The 19,057-nt window shown below is 41.3% G+C and overlaps 1 protein-coding gene across 4 annotated transcripts in view; it reads right to left on the bottom strand.

The window, feature by feature from the left end:
• The window catches only part of zeb2b (zinc finger E-box binding homeobox 2b), a 443,989-nt gene that overhangs the window by 424,043 nt on the left and 889 nt on the right, over positions 1-19,057 (bottom strand). For all 4 annotated transcript variants that reach the window (XM_037091001.1, XM_037090998.1, XM_037091002.1 and 1 more), the window contains exons 2-3: positions 18,840-18,885; positions 16,202-16,270 (exon numbers count right to left, since the gene is read on the bottom strand). The gene's annotated coding sequence lies outside the window, so the exon portion shown is untranslated. The remainder of the gene's footprint in view (positions 1-16,201; positions 16,271-18,839; positions 18,886-19,057) is intronic.

Genomic DNA, 19,057 nt, shown 5'->3' with positions numbered 1-19,057 from the left:
CTCATGTGCATGAATTTATCTTCAAATTAAAGAGACACATCACCTAAAAAAAATAAGGGACCCGAGGAAGGTCGAATCCAGTCCACACAGATCCAAAGCGATCCAAAATTAACCTGGACTAAAATGGATGCGACCAAACATGAGAGACCCAGTTCTGATCTCTGGTACTTAAAACCAAGAGGACATTTAAAAAACTCCAAGGTAGACAGGTAAAGCAGGTCATCCACTGGTGAAAGTTGGTAGTTTGATCCTGGCTCTTGACAAACTGTGCTTGGCTAAACCTCAAAATGAACTGTCACGGGACACTTTGGATGGAAACCCATATATCTGTCATGACGACCAGTTAGAAGAGCTGAAACGATTCCTCGATCAACCCAACCCAAAGTCCGGCACGGCAGCCAAAATCTGCTGAAATCAGAGGTGCTTTTTTATTCACAGCATCGTCCAGTACTTGTACTATCAAGGAGCGGCTGTGATAATAGCTGGAATCAATTATAAGAACGGGGACAAGGAACGAGAAATCCCACCCATCACAACGATCTGGTGTTTGTGGCTCAACCTCCACACAGGCCATCTCTGTAACCATCTCCACTGGCGGTGAATAAGACTTCCAACAATTACTAACACTTACACAGAGACGCCCGATAACGTCTTTTCCCGAGAAGCCAACAAATTGAATTCGTTTTTATTCCAGTCAAAGAAATCAACTTCCAGTAATTACCCCACATGGCAACAACAACAACAACACAACCAAAAAAAAAACAAAAAGAAAGAAAGAAGAGAATTTGCAAACTATATCATTTTTTTTTTTTTTTTGCCGACCATTTCAACTAATGATATTGTAATAAGATGCCTCGCAATGGAGAGGGAATGGAAAACGTAATTACATGCATTAGTTTATCTAAGCGCTTGTACCGTCGCAGATCCATCAGTTTTTCAGAGCTCATCTGGAAGCCCATGCATCACTGTCAGGAGGCCGTTTGATGGGGGGGAAAACGTGTTCATTTGTTAGCCTCGTTTAAAAGATGGCGCCTCAGATTCACTTAAGCCCAGACGGAGCAGAGCGGTTATGACAGCGCCATTACAAAAAAACACACACACACACAAAGAGAAAAGAGAAAAGGTCTGAGACGGAGCACTCCAGCGCCGTGGCAACTTCATCAGCCTTTTGCATTAAGGTGATTACAGCCGATGAGGAGAGCCTGAGCGGTGTTGTGTATGTTAATGATGAGATGATGATGCGGGAACAGCTGCTCTACCTGGGCCGGTTGTTCGCCGCCGAGGTCGTGCTGCACATTAGCAGCGAGAGCGAAACGCATTTCAGTGGCTTCTTCCACTTTTTTTAAACGGAGTGGGAGAGTTTGCTCGAGCTGCTGCAGGTTTTTTGTATTTAAAAAAGTGTATATATGTTGTTTTATATAATTATTTATTTATTGTAAATACACTCCAATGTGCTTTTGTGTCTTTTATGTTGATTTTAGGTTCTTGGGGCTCATTTTCATTCATTTATTCCTGTGTTTAAGGTTTTCTCCAAACGCACCAAACTCCATTGACAAAAACACTAATTTTACTGTTTAGACAAGAGGATATTCTGTTCTACCACTGCCTCGATCACTTATATGTCAGGAGGATTTTAAACTATATTTATAATTTTTACATCAATTTACCAACAAGGAATTTTTCAGCAGTTTTAAGCAGTTACATCGCTCTCCGAACACACCAAACTCCATTGACAAAAACACTCATTTAAGCTCATAGAAAACAGGATGTTCTGTTCTACTGGTGCCTCGATCAGTTATATGCTAGTGGGATTTTAAACTATATTTATAATATTTACATCATTTTACCAACTAGGAATTATTCAGCAGTTACATCGCTCTCTGAATGCACCAAACTCCACTGACAAAAACACTCATTTTACTGTTTAGACAAGAGGATATTCTGTTCTACCACTGCCTCGATCACTTATATGTCAGGAGGATTTTAAACTATATTTATAATTTTTACATCAATTTACCAACAAGGAATTTCTCAGCAGTTTTAAGCAGTTACATCGCTCTCCGAACACACCAAACTCCATTGACAAAAACACTCATTTAAGCTCATAGAAAACAGGATGTTCTGTTCTACCGCTGCCTCGATCAGTTACACACTTCTGGGATGAAATGTTATATTTATAATAATTTCCCTGCCTTACAAAGAGGGACTTGAAGCTGTTGTATTGCCCTCTGCAAAGCCACCAGACTCGATTGACACAGACACTAATTTAACTTTGTAGACAACAGGAGTTTCTGTTTCAACAGTGCCTTGATCGCTAATATGCTAGTGGGGTTATAAACTATATTTATAATAATTTCCTGCGTTACAAAAAGGGACTTGAAGCCTTTGTATGGCCCTCTGCAAAGCAACCAAACTCCATTGACAAAAACACTCATTTAACCTTGTAGACAACAGGAGTTTCTGTTCTACCACTGTCTCAATCTGTTACACGGTCATACTATCATACACTATATTTATATCTCCCAAGCAACCAAACTCCATTTACAAAAACACTCAATTTAACCTCCAAGATCACAAGTGTCTTACCATAATGCCGAGTTTTGCTCCTGTTATTGTGTCATGATAACAGAAAGAAAAATGATTTACTTTGGGATGTTTTAACACTCAGTTACCAACCAAATTCTTCTAGTTTTAAAGAGAAAAATTAGTCTTTTCCTGTCAGAGTGGCCGTGAATCACCACTAAATCCAGGATGGATTTTAAAAAAAAGACAAAAATCAATCCTAAAATCCCCACAACACAGTTTCACTCATTTAAGGGTTAAGGTGTTGCACCAAAACTGAAGACTGGAACAAATTCTTTACACATTTTTTCCTTTTAAGATCCATAAAATATTATGTTTTTTTCTTTTCTCTTACAATTACACTAACAATTCAGTCGACCGTCCCGTCAGGATTTCTTTATAAATGCATTCTGGGATGATCTAGGATCAGATCAGAGGGCAAGGGGGGGAAATTATTTGGTTGTATAAGATATTCAATAAAAGGTTGATATCAGCCTCACGTTATTAGTCTAAGTACAGTGGTTGAATTCTCTGTGGAGCTCTCTGAACAGAGAGAAGAACTAACACTGTCAGGGTTATGGGCTGGATTCCCAAAGGACACTCTAATACCATAAAAAACTACTCTTTGTACTGTATTCATCATACGCTGAGAGCCTCGTGCTGTATGTATTAAAGCCACAGCCTGCAGTTAATTTTAGAAAAGGAGTTTATCATGCAAAGACTGATCCTCTTTAACAACCTATGACTTTACATTTAACCCTCCACAATTAGCTGCAAGATTTTTCACCCGTCAATGACAATAAATCTACATCGTATCTTAACTGTTTGGGAAGTTGAGCGAGACAACAACAACATTTAACAAGAGGCTCCTTCTTCTCCACATATCACTGAGTAGTTTAATGGGTTCGAGATCTGCCATCAACACTTCCTGCTCACCTCTGACCTCTGGTTCTTGCTCCGTAGACAAAGGGCATGTTCACACCTTTACATGTAGTTTGTTTATTCTGGTCTGTTTGGAGACTTCGTTCTTCGGCATTCGTTTGATTGATATCTAGCACTTTGGAGTCCAACCACGTCAAGAAAATGTTCTTGAAACAATATAGTCCCTCACTTCGCAAGTAAGTGAGGGACACCTGAGCAGAACAAGGAGCTAATATTGATGAAGTGCTGCAGAGTTTGTTTGGGAGTTTGGTTCCTCCAAGTTTGAGAATCGCTCCACCGGAGGACATAAACTAGAGGCACCTTCCTCTTCCAAAATGGTCTTTTCACCATTCAACACTCTGATGATCAGTTACTGAAGACAGGAAGTACTCTCGTTACACGCACAAATGTTAAAACTCAAATTGGTATGAAGAAGTCTAGGGGTAGAAACTACTGTCACGTTCCTTTACTTGGAAATTTGACGGCAGATTTTTGGGTCCAACACTCCCAAGAAGAATGCAATTTTTGAACCACGACATCCTTTAATTTTCTGTATTAGTCCGATATGAAAATGATCCAACAACACTCCCACCTTCACCACAATCAGCTCAGTGTTTGCGAGCACAAAACGCACCTTAATTATTAAATGAACAACCCCGACAGAAGCAAAGCGGATGTTGTGTAACTGATGATGCAATTAACAAGTCGAGGGTTTTTTTTTGTTTTTTTGTTCGGTAAATTGTCCTTTTTAAAAAGTCTGCAGCTCACAGCTCACAGGACACCATTACATTCCTCAGTCACCGTCTCTCAACTCTTAATGGACATTAAACACGGAGCTGAAGAAATACACGAGCGCAATCGAGTTAGCGGGCACTTACAGGGGAGAAGCCTTGCCCCATACATTTGCGTAAGAACACATAACTGTCACAAAATTACATGTCATTATTGAGCCGATCGTATGGATTCCACTCGTTGGGGCTTAATGGGCTCTTTTTAAAAGAATGTGGTTAGCCCGGTGTTTAAAGATAATGCCAAGGAGGATGCCGGGGTGTCGCCTCGCCCTCCTCCTCCCCTCCTGTCCTCCCTCTGCACTCCCTCCTTTCACTGGAAGCAAAGAAATCTGCTTATTCAGTTACATTTCAAACCTCAATTTCCGTTTGCAATCAGCTCGTTAGGGCTGACAGCTTGAAAGGCGGCCATTAATGACACACACTCACACTCACTGAGGCTCCATGTCCAAGAAAAAGGCCTGATTCTACTGCAGCCAGGACAGGAAGTGAGCGGAGAGACGGCTCAGAAGTGGAGGGAAGACGCCCCCTGCTGGCCTGCGGGTGGAAAAAGCACCAAAAACCAGAAGTGGAGCTCAATCACCAGAAGCTTTTTCTCTCACTGTAGCTGAGTATTTGTCTCATTTAGACACCAGAGATGCATTTTTATAAAAAGTCACGTCCTCTAGATGGAAGTGGATGTGTGCGAGAGGAAATGGAGCCATTAGCGGTCAGCAGTCAGTCACCGGAGAAGAAAAACACGTCACGGTTTCCAGGATTTCTCATGAATAACATCTACTTTGTGCTGTATCAGGGGAAATGTTACATCTAGGAGTTATTCTCTTAATAATCAGAGAAATTTACTATTTAAAAACAGAAAAAAAAACAGGTGCGCTGGAGATGAACAACAAGACTAAAAGTTTCAAGTAAACTCCCGAACACTGTCTAACGTGCAGACACACATTTGCTATAGAAGGACTGAGTCGTTTTGTGAGCACAGTCCAGCTCGCAAAAACATTTATTCGCAACGTTTCCATCGAGATGCAAGTAAAATGTGTTATTACCTCATCTGCTACTGATAATGTACACGTCGAGCACATTTACAGACATTTCTCAGTTTTTGTTAAAGTTGCTACAAGGAAATTCCAGTTTTTTGGCTTCTATGGAGAAAAGACGACTAAATTCAGCTTTTTGTTTTTGCCTGGACTGAATGGATTTGTCTGCAGTCTTAAAGCTGGTCAGTGGTTCAGCAGTCTGTAAGGTTGATCCATGCATTCACTCTGATTTCAGTACAGACTTACGGCAAAATGTCAATAGAACAAAGACTGATTTCCCACATTTCACATTTAAAAGTTGTAACAAATAAATCGGTAGTTTGCTTTCAACATCTGTTTTAAATATTCAGAATCAATATGGCTGGATATCCGGAGATATTTACACTTATTTAACACTAGCGGGTACAATCTGTTAAGTTCATTTGACTAAGAGGTTTGTTGCTTTTCTTGAACCCCAGGAAGAATATCTGCTACGATCCTTTAGCTGACGGGGATCCTGATAAACTAAACTGAAGCAAACCTTTGATTTAAGGTGATAACACAAAAACAACCATAACGTCTTTGTTGAAAAATCCCCCTGAAGCAGCATTAATACCACTGTGGGAAAGTAAAACACAGACTAATGAAGATCCTTTAAGGTTGCAGCTATTTTAATTAGTATAATGGAAACTCTGGGATACATTGTTCCCCACTTCTAATTATTTTTTATGGTATTTATCTGCTTCGTGTACGTGTGAAGCACGAACGTGTAAAAGACTCACATAAAGTCAAAGTCGGCGTAACACGCAGGTGATTTTTTTAAAATAAAAGCACATCAATCTCCGTGTGTTTTCACTCAAGTTCATCGTTTAAATTAAACTCAATCGAGTCTCCAGGTGTAACCGTTTTATCAGCCTTAAATCGTGAGCTATCTAATCCTGAAATGGAAATCTTTGAGTGTTAATTTTTTTGGCAGCTCCTCTCGCCATGATTCATGAAAGGCCGGTAGAGGGCTAATTGTTCAAATTAATTTGCGTAAACGACTAAAGCAAGAGATAACAGAATTACATCTGCACTTCTCTGGCACGGGCTCAACAGTGACGGGCCTCGACAGGCAGCTGCATCCAGACGGCATCCTTTGCCAGAAATTAAAAGCCACAAAAACATTAATTAATAGAGTTTTTGTTACGTTAATCTGCACCAAAAGGTTTAAGGAGCGCGGGGGAGAAGCTGGGGGGAGGGGACGTGGCACGGAGGTAGGCGGTGTGCATAATTAGAATAAATTAGTTTGATGAAACATTTTGGGAGTTTAGGGTTGGGTTAAATAAAAATAAAAATCAAGGAGCGAGAGGTGTTGGAGTTTGACAACTTCATTAATCACCGCGCTAATGAAGCCGCTGCAGCAGGAACACATTCTGGACCTTCTGTCCGAGCCGGACGGCGTCGGTCCGGCCGAGCCCAGAGAACGTGGGACCATCAATCTCCCTCCTGCTCCTCCTCCTCCTCCTTCTCCTCCTGCTCTCCCCCAAATTGAAGGAGCAGCCCATACTTTGCACTTGTCAATTTGGAGCTTTATCTACATGCTAGAGGCTAATGAGCCATCTCAAAGTCTTGATGGCCGGGATGTAAATGATCTTAACTAGCTCTCTGTCTGCTGTCACGACTTATAGGGCCAACGATGAGGAGGAGGAGGAGGAGGCGGAGGAGGAGGAGGAGGGAGGAGCTGGATGGATCCTCCAACGCTCTCATCATGACTCATTTATTCTGCTGTAAAGGCCTTTTTTCCTTCTGGGTCACAGGAGGAGCTGGTTCTGTCACGGTTAGAGCAGAACCACCATCCGCTCCAGGGTCAGATGTGTTAACTGCTTTGTTTCTATTAAGTTTTATGATTTAATCTCCCTGTTTTTGTTTCTTGATATCCAGAATCATCTTTATTCTTTTATTCACCAATATTTTAAGTGAGGTCTCAAATAAAATAAAGGGGTGAATGAATAAATGAATATGAAATAATCACTTCAATGAGCAGGTTTTTTTTTTCACATTTATGCACTAAAATCAAACAAATCTCTTAAAAAACCAATAACACTTTCTGGGTATCATAATAATAATAATCATCATCACAATTTGGAAACTGCAACAATATCCTAAATCCGCTTTTCTTAAACTTTAGCACAAGTATCGATCTTCTAGAGGTACTTTTAAAAATCAAATGTTAATTTAAAAACCTGTAACGTCAAGAGGGATTTGTTTTTAATTTGTGTAACATAAATAAGTCAACAAACATAAATGACGTGACGGATATCATGTACCTAACCAGCGTCTAACAATCTAGAAAGTCATTAAATACTTCATGAGATGGGAATGAGAACACGAAAGACCTAGACGTCATATTTTCTGAGGCGCTACACTGTGAATAAAGTTTATGAAACATGCAACGTAAATAAAACGGACTCAGTAAAAACTTTAGACATACGCTGACGATACATCACTCTATACGTGAGACTTTGCTGTAAAGTGCAACAGGTTAACTAAGGAGAGAACAAAATAAATCCTCAGAAGACGACAGGCAGCGTTAAGAGCACGATCTATTGTTACAGAACATTTATTTATAGTCCAAGACAGGAGAGGTGTGTGCGCTCAGGTGACCGTGTGGGCCGCTCGCAACCAGATGAACCCACGTGTTGTGTGACCTCACCGCTTCCACGAGAGTTCGGATCAGCCGGAGAACAGATGAAGATGTGAGTCATCATCATCATCTGCTGCACTTTTAACACCTTTTAAAACAAAAAAAAAAAAACGCCTGCAGTTACCAGCAGGAGAGGAGGTAAAGTGCTATTTTAAAAAAAAGGAGAAAAAGCACAAAACAGCGAAGAAGAAGTGACCACTTTACTGCAAACGAGTCAGCAGCAACACGGTACACGAGAGTCTGAATCCATTTCCCTGTAATGACAGCTGAAGCTCACTGAAACTGAACAACCATCGGATGAATCACCTTTTCCAAATCAGCCCGAGGAGACGCTTTCCTCCCCTGCAGCGCTTTAAAAAACTCCTGTTTTCCTCCCGCCATCGTATAGGCAATGTAAACATGCTGCGAGCAGGCCCATTTCTCATCTGCTTCCCCCCCCCACTTCCATTCCAAGGGATATTATTACCATAAATTATGGCTGTAACGCGAGGTGGGGAGGCAGATAAAAAGTGCAGTCTGGGCATCCATTTAGCTCTGGTAAACTTCCCCCCGTAGCTGCCAGTTCATGATCACCCATCCAAACGGACTATTTTATGCCCGACTTGGCTGATGCATGAGAAGAAGAGCGCCGCGCCATTTTTTATCCCTTTTTTTCTTCCCTCCTCTGCCGCGAAAGAGAAAAATCGATGGCGGGACACGAAGAGGCCATCGGTTATGTTTGCTTTAGCGGGGAAACAAGCTTTGCGTCTGCACGCAGCACGACTCACCTGGGCCCCCGTTCATCCGTCCCCCAGAGGGCCCCTGAACGCACCGCCCACACTGGTAGTATCGACTCCACTCCTACACATCACTTCAGACAGAGCCGGGATCTCACTGTCGCAGCAGGTGTGTGTTGTGTTGTGTAGTATCCTCGCACGAAATCTTTACTGCTGAGATGAGTCACATTTCTCACGGGCTCATCAGACGACGACCGCGCCAAAACGATTCAGCGCCAAAACTTTCAGGAGACAAGCAAACTATACTTTTCCTTCAAACAACATATTTCCTCACTTGCACTGGTCAGAAATCCCATGTAAACCCGCCAAGTCGAGTCTCTTGTTGCAGTGGGAATGTGTAAACTCTGCATTTACACCCATGACTCCTCTCACTGATGCTTCTTTCACAATTGGTCTACCGATGTTTGGCCTCGAGTTTAAAGCATCTTTGTTTTTTCCTCATAGGTTTACTCTTTGCTGAGCAGCAGGGCAGCCGGGTCAGGTGACTTTGATAGTCGGTCGGTCGAAAATCAGTCACTAAATACAAACTATACAACAAAAAAACATAATTCAACCTGAAAAATCAAACTCTGAAAAGGTTCGCGGCACTTTGCAGCCATAGACACCCGTCAACTATTGGTGTTTTCGGGCCGTTATGCTTGAAAGCGTCGTCGTCGAGTGAGGAAGTAAAGCAGAACATCGCGTTAAATTAGAAAAACCACTGAAATTAACGAGGCTTTACGACTTTGAACGCAGCCTCGGCAGCTTGTTTATAAAATGCAGAAAATACAAAATGTATACGATCCTCCAAACTCTGATCAACTCCTCAGAAACGATTAGCTCTGCTCTCTTTGATTTCTTAATCATTTCTTCCTGCGTCTCCGCCCCCATCACCATTTCTCCACCACTGACATGGAGACAGTTGGCGCTGCCATGTTGCTCGAAGCCTCATTTTTCTTCTTCTTCTCTTATTCTGCTAATATATTCAGGCTCTTCTTCTTCTCCTGATACATATTCGCTCTTGATTGTGGCTGCCAATTAGCCGGCGAGGCTGTGGCAGTTCATCCATCTGACTTAAAGGTTCCTTGCCACTAATTCTGACGGTCGGGTCAAGTAGCGGAGGGGGCCCATTAATTGGAATAATGAAGTCTTCAGTGAGTGATCATCAGTGACTTCAGAGTGCTATTAATCCTTTAAAAGAAATCATCTCTTTATTTTTAATGTTTAGCTTTATCGTGCAGCCAGCTGCTGCAACATCTCATTTATCCAACAAGTAATAAACATCGTGCATGTATGATTTCTCTTTCTCCCTCTGCTTTTTTTTTTTTTTTTACTCCCATGTCATTTACTTTAATTTCTCTCCATACCATTTAATCTGTTCTTACCGCCCTCCCTCCTCTTCATGCCTCCTTGCTCGTCTGCGTTTGGTTTCATGATTATTTCTCCTCTTTTCCAGCTCAAACGTCTTTTTTCCTCCTCATCTCTACTTCAACCTTTAACTTTTACTTCATCGTCCTCCTTTTTTCGTCATCTTTCAATCCCCACTCTCAACTTTTTCCTACTCATCTCAAGTCTGATCACAGCACTATTATCGTCTCTGCGCTGAATTCCGGTTTTCCCGGAAAAAGAAACGACATTAAAGTGCTGCTGCTTGTCTTAATATCACTTAATATCTGTGAGTCAAAATGCGATACGCAGTCAGTCACCAGGACAAAATCACCGGCAATTAACACTTCTGCAAACTACACATACTTTTACATTTGCACATGCCAAAAATGCTACGTAACATTTCTTGAAAACATTTCATATCTTGATGTTTATAACCTGACTGTCATATCAGGACGTGGAGGTCGAAGACGGCGGCGTTACAGGCGATGAGGTCGCCGCTCAAGTCTGCGTTCCAACGTTTGTAAGTGTGAAACCACTGGATGTTTTTAAGGAAATTAAAATTTTAATGTGTATGTGTTTACTGCGACAAAAATCTGATATCTGTAACTGGAAGATGGGACGTCGCCAGTTGTGTTTTTGGAGAACAGGCTGGTATTTTTAGCCGAAACATGTTGTTTTCCCAACCCTGGCGGAGTGCTGTCACAAAATAAAACTGCAATTTCAAAGTTGACTTTGTGATTTTATTATTCCACTTGATTTGAAAATCGTTTGTCCTCATGCTCTAGTCCTATGCTTTATATTCTGTGGTTTAACGCTTTACGTAAAACCATTTTTCTCCTCATTTTCTTCTCCAGAAACTCTTTGTTCACCTTCTTCCTTCATCCCTCTTTCTCCTTCTTTTCCTGCCTCATCCTCTGCTTTTTTTTATTCTCCCGTTCTCATCCCTTCCCCTTCTCCTCTCATCTCCCGTTCCCTGCCATCCTCCCACCTTCCCTCCATATCTCACTCCACTCATGCTGCGCCACTTCAGGTCTATATTTGCTGCTTCACTGGACAAATAGAGGATCTATCTGTGCACAATTTTCCTCCCATTCATTCTGTTGCCAGGCGGCAGACAGCTTTAATAACCGATGTAACAAATAAACTGTGGGGGAACGCGAGCAGGTCTTTCACATAACTGGCAACCAAAGCCACGGACGCAACCACAGACAGTGAGGCGAGGAGGACGGGAACATGTGAGGAGCTGTGTGTGATGTACTACCTGCTGTAACATTTATGACACCAATTTCTCTTTTTAGACCAGCGATAAAATTGACGGGGGGAAAAAATATATATATACATATGACATATACGTATTAAAGCATCAATGTCACCAAGACGAATTCCTTCATTCAACTTATTTCACTGAATTTATGAAAGACGATGATGTTTTAGGCCATAAACATGTCAAATTTTACAAATACGGTAAACAATAACTAATATATGCCACTTCTCTGAAGGAAGTACCCAGACTCCCTTAGAAAATCACTCAATTTAATGAGCTGTCAAGTCAGGAGAGACTTTACAGACTATAGAAAAAACATCTGTGATAATTCTTTAATCAGTTGTGCCTTTTTGTAAGTTCAGCACTAAATTCAATACGATAAGTTGTTCCTTTCCTTGTATAAACCGTCAGTTTGTCACAGGATCTCTTGTATACGTCTGTGTCTAGTGTGTCTTACCTGCCAACAGCAGTTTGAACACACTGTTTCAAATTAATTCACCTTGAAGAAAGACATTTTAAACCAGTGTAAGCTACTTCTTGGATGCACATGACGGAAGACACCCAGACTCCCTTATAAAATCGCTCAATTTTATGAGTTGTCGAGTCAGGAGAGACTTTATAAACCTTGTAAAAAGCTGTTTTTGATTGATTGTTAATTATCTGAGCCTAATTGTAAATTCGGCCAATGTTACAATATTTATTTCTTTATTTAAAAAAACTACTGTGTACATTTGTTCCAAGGGTCTATTTGCACATTCGTATCAAGTGCTCAGTTGAGACGCACGTTAACAGCACGTGTGGACTGACCAGACTGATCAGATCACTCAGGACGGATGTTAATACCAGGTCTGAATTCTCTCTTTGTAATTATTAATCAATGAGGCATGAAAAGCCAGGTTTGACCTTTGACCTCCCCCCTGTTTTTTTTGCAGCTGTGGCCTCGAAACAGTCGCCATTCTAAATCCTTCCTCGGCGTCGGTATATTAAAAATACTCTACATGCACATGCACCATATTTTTTATACCACACTCCATCTAATGAACATGTCATGAGTAATTTCAACACATCATCTAAAAAGACTGACATTTTCTAACTTCAGCCGAGGGTTGTTTTCTGTTTTCTGCCTTCTGTCAGGATGACACACGGCCTGAAACACTAATCAATGGGTTTGTTTGACTGTGCCGCTCCTGTGACGCATTCATCCATTTCAAACATGATATTACTTAATGCGTTTGAAATATCTATTCATTCACCTACAGTATCTGTGTACGCACCCATCGGTCTTTCCATCTATTCATACATCAATCTACGCATGCGGTTATAAGCTGCAGTACAGTACGCAGCCATTACTCACCGTGACAGTGAAGGAGTGACTGCCAATAACGCCAACAGTGAATACATGTCAAAGACAACTTGCACAGAGCTCACTCTGACACTGCTGGATTTCAGACATGAAAGATGGACTTGATTCTCCCCTCTGACAGCCAGTGTAAAGCCCGTGTGCTTTCGTGGCGTGGCCCGAGTCAAATTGTTCATTTTACCTCTAATCGTGCCATTCATCAAAATGCTGCTCAGCCGCGTCAGTAAGTGCAGTTATGCTAACTAGATGTGAGCGAGGCCACGGAGAGGACGGGCCATCATTCAGCTTTTGGGGAGGGGGGGGTGATCCAAAAAAACAGATGCTGGCTACAGTACGCAACAATCACATATTTACAGTGCCAGTGCCACTTTTTAAAATGCATTTGTAGGAGTAAATAGTGTGTTTAAAGGTTCAAGCAAGGTGGCAAGTACCAATTACAAGTGCCTGCAACTGCAAGACTTTCCTTTAAATCATCGTTTTCAGCTGTAGAGATCCTGATGTGGACCAGAGCCTGACCGCAGACAGAAACATAAAACATATTACATTTAGTCATTTATGTCCTGGATATTAAGTATATTTGTATTTTTTTTACACATTTAATACATTTTTAGGCCTTAAAAAGATGCATTTTCTGTCTGAAGTGTCTTTTAAACAGTCGACCATCTTTTGAAATAACATTTGTTCTCTAAAAAGGCACTTTTAATATCCAAAAATTTATTATTTATGCATTTATGGAGCCACAGATTCGAAGGTACTGGTTTTATTATGCAATTTTTAACAGCCGACAACAACATCTGAAATAAAAATACATTTTAGAATGGTTACATTTTGTTTTTATAGGTTTATGCTGCCAAAAAAAGGGAACCGGATTTTTTTTTTGCCGACCTCTTTCTTAGCTGCTATTAGCTAATTAGCTTAGTTAGGTAGCAAGTGGCCCTGCTAGCTGACTGGACCACGACCTCAAACAAAGCCTCCCAATAATAAACAGCTGAAAACAAACTCAACTCGGAGACCGTCATGTTCAGGTATGGAGGCGATTTACATCACTCCTTGAAAAGTGAGTAATAAGGGGAAAGGATGGGCCAAAGCTAGCTGGTTAGCATGCTAACTTCAGTAGATATCTCTGCAACATCCGTCATTACACTTTTCTTTATTCACACTTTGGTGATGTCGGTTCATATTCTGAATGTTTTAAACTATATTCTGGTCACATCTGACAAAATGCACCTTTAATGAAGACACCTGCTTAACATTTTTTCGGCTTGCATGCATCTTTGAAGTACTTAACCCAATTCTAATCTGCAAATCTACAAAATGTTTTGCCCGAAGGAATCATTCATTACAATTAAAAAGATAGTTTTTCTTTTTCTTTTTTTTTTCCCCATACAGCACTCACTGTATCCTCCAATTTAAGCTTCTTGTGAGACGGTATCGAGCCACAGCGGAGCGCCACAACACAAACACCAGTCAATTCACCCAATTTTGCATCCAATTCTGTCGGATGATTATGAGCCACGTTGCCTCCTTTTGATGGAGAGATTAATCTTGCTTTGATAGAAATATGTCAGATTCCTCAGGCGGTGATGGATGCGATTTATCATTCCGGACAAATCTGTGCCTGAACGTCCCTCCTCCTGACAGCTCTATCGTGGGAAGAATGTCCCAAAATGTCACCTGTTGTACGCCGAGTGACCTTCTAATTTTCTAATTCAATTTCGAGAACTCCCCTCCCCGCGACTCGGCCCCATATCATGAACCAGTAATAACAATTACACACCGTGACTGGCTCCAAAACCTGCAATTCCCCCACTTTAAATCAAACCCCAAGTAGTCTTTTATTAGGCTGCCTGGTTAAATCAATCTAAATCTAAGCATAATAACTCTCTAATCAGGTGCTGGGGAGAATAATAGGTTGTCACGCTCGAGGAAAAATAGGCAATCATGGAATGTTTTCTTTAATTAGGCCGGCTAAAGTAGAAGGGCACGGCATGAGCGCGGGACACATTCATCATAGCCAAGGTGGGAAATTACTTCAATTACTCAGGAAGGGGAGAGTGAACAGAATTACAGAAGTCAGAGAAGCAGAAGAGAGGAGACCGTGATCTGAGAGGAAGTCCAAATGACACCGGGGGGGCAGAGGAGGCAAGGACACAGGAGGGAAGGAGGGAGGAAAGGTGGAAAGGAGGCAAAGAAACTGAATAAATCTGACCCTTCAGCATCCAGGAAGGACGAGAGATATTCAGTTTGCTGTCGTGGAAGAGGAGAGAAACTAGAAAAAAGTCAAGTTGAAGAAGCTTAAGGTAAATATTATGACGTTAAAAAGACAGAAAGAGGACAGATGACAGGTCAAGAGGGTGGAATAGGACTTTATCCTGGAGAGAAAGAAAGCTAAAAAAAAAAAAGGTAGGGGAAGAATGAAGCACAGCGCTGTGAAGTGGACGAAGGAGGTGAAGCGAGGGCAAAAAGAAATCAAGCACAGCCTTCTCAGATTTCACGATTTGTCCACCGGCTGTAAAACAATCCTCCACCACTCATCCTCAAAACTGGCCCCCTACCGACACGACCAACAGAGAGCTCCCGCTTGTCTGTCAGCTTTCCCAGAATGCAACGAGAGAGAGAGAGAGAGGGAGCGTGACAGAGCGAGGCCCCGGCTGTAATTCCTCCCCAGATGACGAGATAAACGGCCTCTTACTGTAACTGGATCTATTGATTTTTTTTCGGACGATGCTTTGGCAGGTCGTGGATCCAGTTTGTCCGCTGACTGAAGACATGCCAGCTCGGCCGGCCGCCAGATAAACACACAGATTACGACTTCTGATAACTGGCCCGGCCGAGCGCTCCGGCTCGGATGAAGTAGCTGCCGTGACGGGGGGGGGTGACGAGAAAAAGCTCAGAGATGGACTGAGGCGCTTTCACTCGGCTGCTGTCTGTCCGGTTATTAAGTGCTCTGACAAATTAACAGCAGAAACAAAAACATGTCCCGTGACTTTTAGACGGAGGGGAAGAAGCTCCTGTAACATTCAAGGACGGAGAGGAAGGTGGGTTTTTTTTGGACTTTTTAACAAATAAAAGCACCTGACAGGGAAAAAAGGACAACGGAGGGCTGGAACTGCCAAAACAAAACGTGGAGGACAGAGAGGGAGAGCGCCGATACACCAAAATGTTTCTTAAGACAAGTCCCTTAAAACAAACAACTCACTCCTTTCAAGAAAAATCCACGTTTTTATAATGACATACCATAGACAACATGGGAAGTGGGAACCATGTTTTTGGGATAATTCAGCCAGCCGACAGTCCAATTACAAAACAAGATGAAGTCAAATAACAACGGAGGAGTAAAAGGAAACTGTTGGATGATGCAGATGTACGTCAGATAGGTAATTAACTCCTTTTTCATCATGAACCAGTCAAAGCAACACATTCAGGGTGCTGTTAGTGAAAACAGGACGGTTATGTGACTCACATGTAACTCATGAGATCGATGGCAGGACGACTCGACTCATCACCTCCAACAGCCACGCAGCCACAAATCCTGTGGATGAAAACATCAGTTTAATTACAGTGACAGCTGTTTTAAAACAAAATTCTCAGTGATCATCAAAATAATCTGCCCGACAAAACATCAACACTAAAGTTTACTCTCACCGCATGTTTCAGTGTCAGGAAACAATCACATGTTTACAGAATTTTCCCAACATTTTTAAATCGAAATTCATCCAAATTTTTATTATTTTTGTCTTCTTCTTTCTTTCTTTTTTGGAGGTCTATTTGCAATGTGGTTACTGTGCATCAATAATCAACTGATTAGCTCATAGTAGGGCTGAACAATATGCAAAAGAGAAAAAAAAAAGTCATATCTCCATTATTTTGAAAGCCTTATTTTCAAAATGAAAGTTTATTTTAAAAAGGGAATTTTGATATTATACTCGGACAAGTTCTGTTTTTATTTAATTTCACATTTTGATCAATTATTCATCTGTCATCTGTTTTTCTTTCATTCAACAAGCAAATCTGTGCTCCAGCTTCACTGTGACGACTCAATTTTATCATCAGATACTAGAAATAATCACTATTGAAAAAAAGGGACATCAATGAAAAACAGCAGTGATATAAAGAGTAAATTCTGTTTGGATGTTTCAGTCCAGTCTTTTGATTCTTCCACCATGACTCCACATCATTTCCTCCCTTGGATACTCTGACAGGACTAACATGAGGTAGATTAATTCAGCCCCCGACTGTCCACACCTCCACATGTTCAGTTTATCGCCCAGCTTTAACCCTCAACCTCGTCCGGACCGGCTCCCCGGAGGACGATCTGTGATAGCGGGAGATGGAGAGGCCCTCCGTCAGGATCACAGCGAGGTGGTAATCAGGCGATCTGTGTTTCACTGAGGCGATCAATACGAGGATTGCAGAGTGTTCACATCTTGCAACTGTGCGGGATTATCGAGGTCGGGCCGATCCATCGCGACTTGATTGTCGGTCAATGGCAGAGCAGCCGGAACTAAAGAAGTGGAAGAGGTGGAGGATCCGGCTGTCGGACAGGTTCGTGTGACACGTCCTCAAAATCAATTTCAACCGTCCTGAAGTTGCAGGTTAAACTGCAGGTTTTTTGTTGTTCACAGAGTGGAATCATCAGGGAAACAAATATACAGCAGCATCCTGCAGATTTCAACATCATAACACCATATTTTTTTCGGTGTCTTTAACAGATTTTAAAGTCAAAGAAAATAAAACTGTCGACTTAAAAGTGACATGCAAGAAGTCCTAATCGAGCCTAAAATTCCTGGAACATGTCACAGTTTTTTGAGGTTTTAAGAAAAAGAAAGACTCAGATTTTAGACGGACGTGACGTGTTGAGATTTGGGAGAATAAAGGTTGAGTTTTTCATTGATACATCTTCTCTTTTCTCCCTCCTTCCTGTTCCTTTCTTGGTCTCCTCCCCTTCCCTTTCTTTTTTCCATCCTTCCTCTCTTGCTCCACCTTTCCTCACTCCTTCTGTCCCTCCTCTCCTCTCTCTCTCCACCTCACTGACCACAGAGCTCCATCATCATCGCAGGGCCGGCCCAATTTTTGTTGTAAAGGCAATAAATCATTTCAGCTTTCATCTATTGCTATTGATGAATGACCAATTATTTGTCATCTAATACGCTGAAAAACGATGACCCGGGGAGACGGATCAACTTCTTTCTTTTTTTTTTCCCCTTTTTTTCTTTCCTTCCTCCGTCGCCTGATGTGACACAGGACAGCAGTGATGGATTGTATCCTTAAACTGTTATTACATCTATAATGTGGCGCTCAAATCCAACGTCTCACTTAGTGTGAGTCCTCCCCTGCAACAAATACATGTTGTAGCAGCTACATTAGAGAAGAACGAGGAGGAGATGATGATGATTTACAGCCTGGAGATCAAGAAATCAGTGTAAATAATAAATAAATCATTTATTTGTTCATTTTATTCATTTTAATGATTGATTAATAAGTTTGAGTGATTTTTTTTTTTTTTTTCACTGAAAAAAAGTCAAAATTATCTGATTCCCGCTTCTTAAAATGTGAATATTTTCCTCCTCTGTGACAGGAAACAAGACATTCAACGATTCAGGAAACACTGATTTACATTTTCTGACATTTTATAGGCCAAACAACTTATCGTTTGATCTAGAAAATAATCAGAAGATTAATCGACAGTGAGTTTAATGATTAATTGTTCATTTGAAGATCATCTGTGTCCTTTTAAACAGGTTTTAATACACGTGAAAATCAACTGAAAAACAAGAGTTTTGATGCCCTCCATGGTGATTTTACATTCATTGTGCACAGTTGTTGCACTTAAACTCACAAAATACTTCAGTTTGTGTGAGTGTGGATGACTTTTTCTTTTGATTTGCAGTTTTAAGTATCAGTCAAATATAAAAAAAATCTTATATTGCCAAAACCGTTAAAGGCAGGTGTAGTTGTGATGTCGTCTAAGCAGGTAAATTCATGAAGATATGAAGATATAAAACACTGCATCATCTGCATATAGTCTAATGTGATTAATAGAGACACACGTGTGTGTTTGTACTGCATGTATAAATGTAAACAGGTGTGTGTGGGCTCACCTGTTCCCTCTTCTTCTGCTGAGTCAGCTGGTTCGCTGGAGCTCGCCTGCAACACATCAGAGAAAGAGAAAGAGGTGAAGACGGATCCACTTCCATTCGAGACGCTCAGTTTCCTCCACATCGCCATCAATCACCAGCCGCGTCGTGAGTTTATAGATACGAGATATTTCGACTCGATCTGCAGTTACCGAGGAGCTCAAATATCCGCCCACTGAAAG

The sequence above is a fragment of the Acanthopagrus latus genome, chromosome 24 (assembly GCF_904848185.1).
Source record: "Acanthopagrus latus isolate v.2019 chromosome 24, fAcaLat1.1, whole genome shotgun sequence".
Lineage (NCBI taxonomy): Eukaryota > Metazoa > Chordata > Actinopteri > Spariformes > Sparidae > Acanthopagrus > Acanthopagrus latus.
Note: the sequence above shows the minus strand (reverse complement) of the source record. Positions and strands in the feature narration are given on the sequence as shown.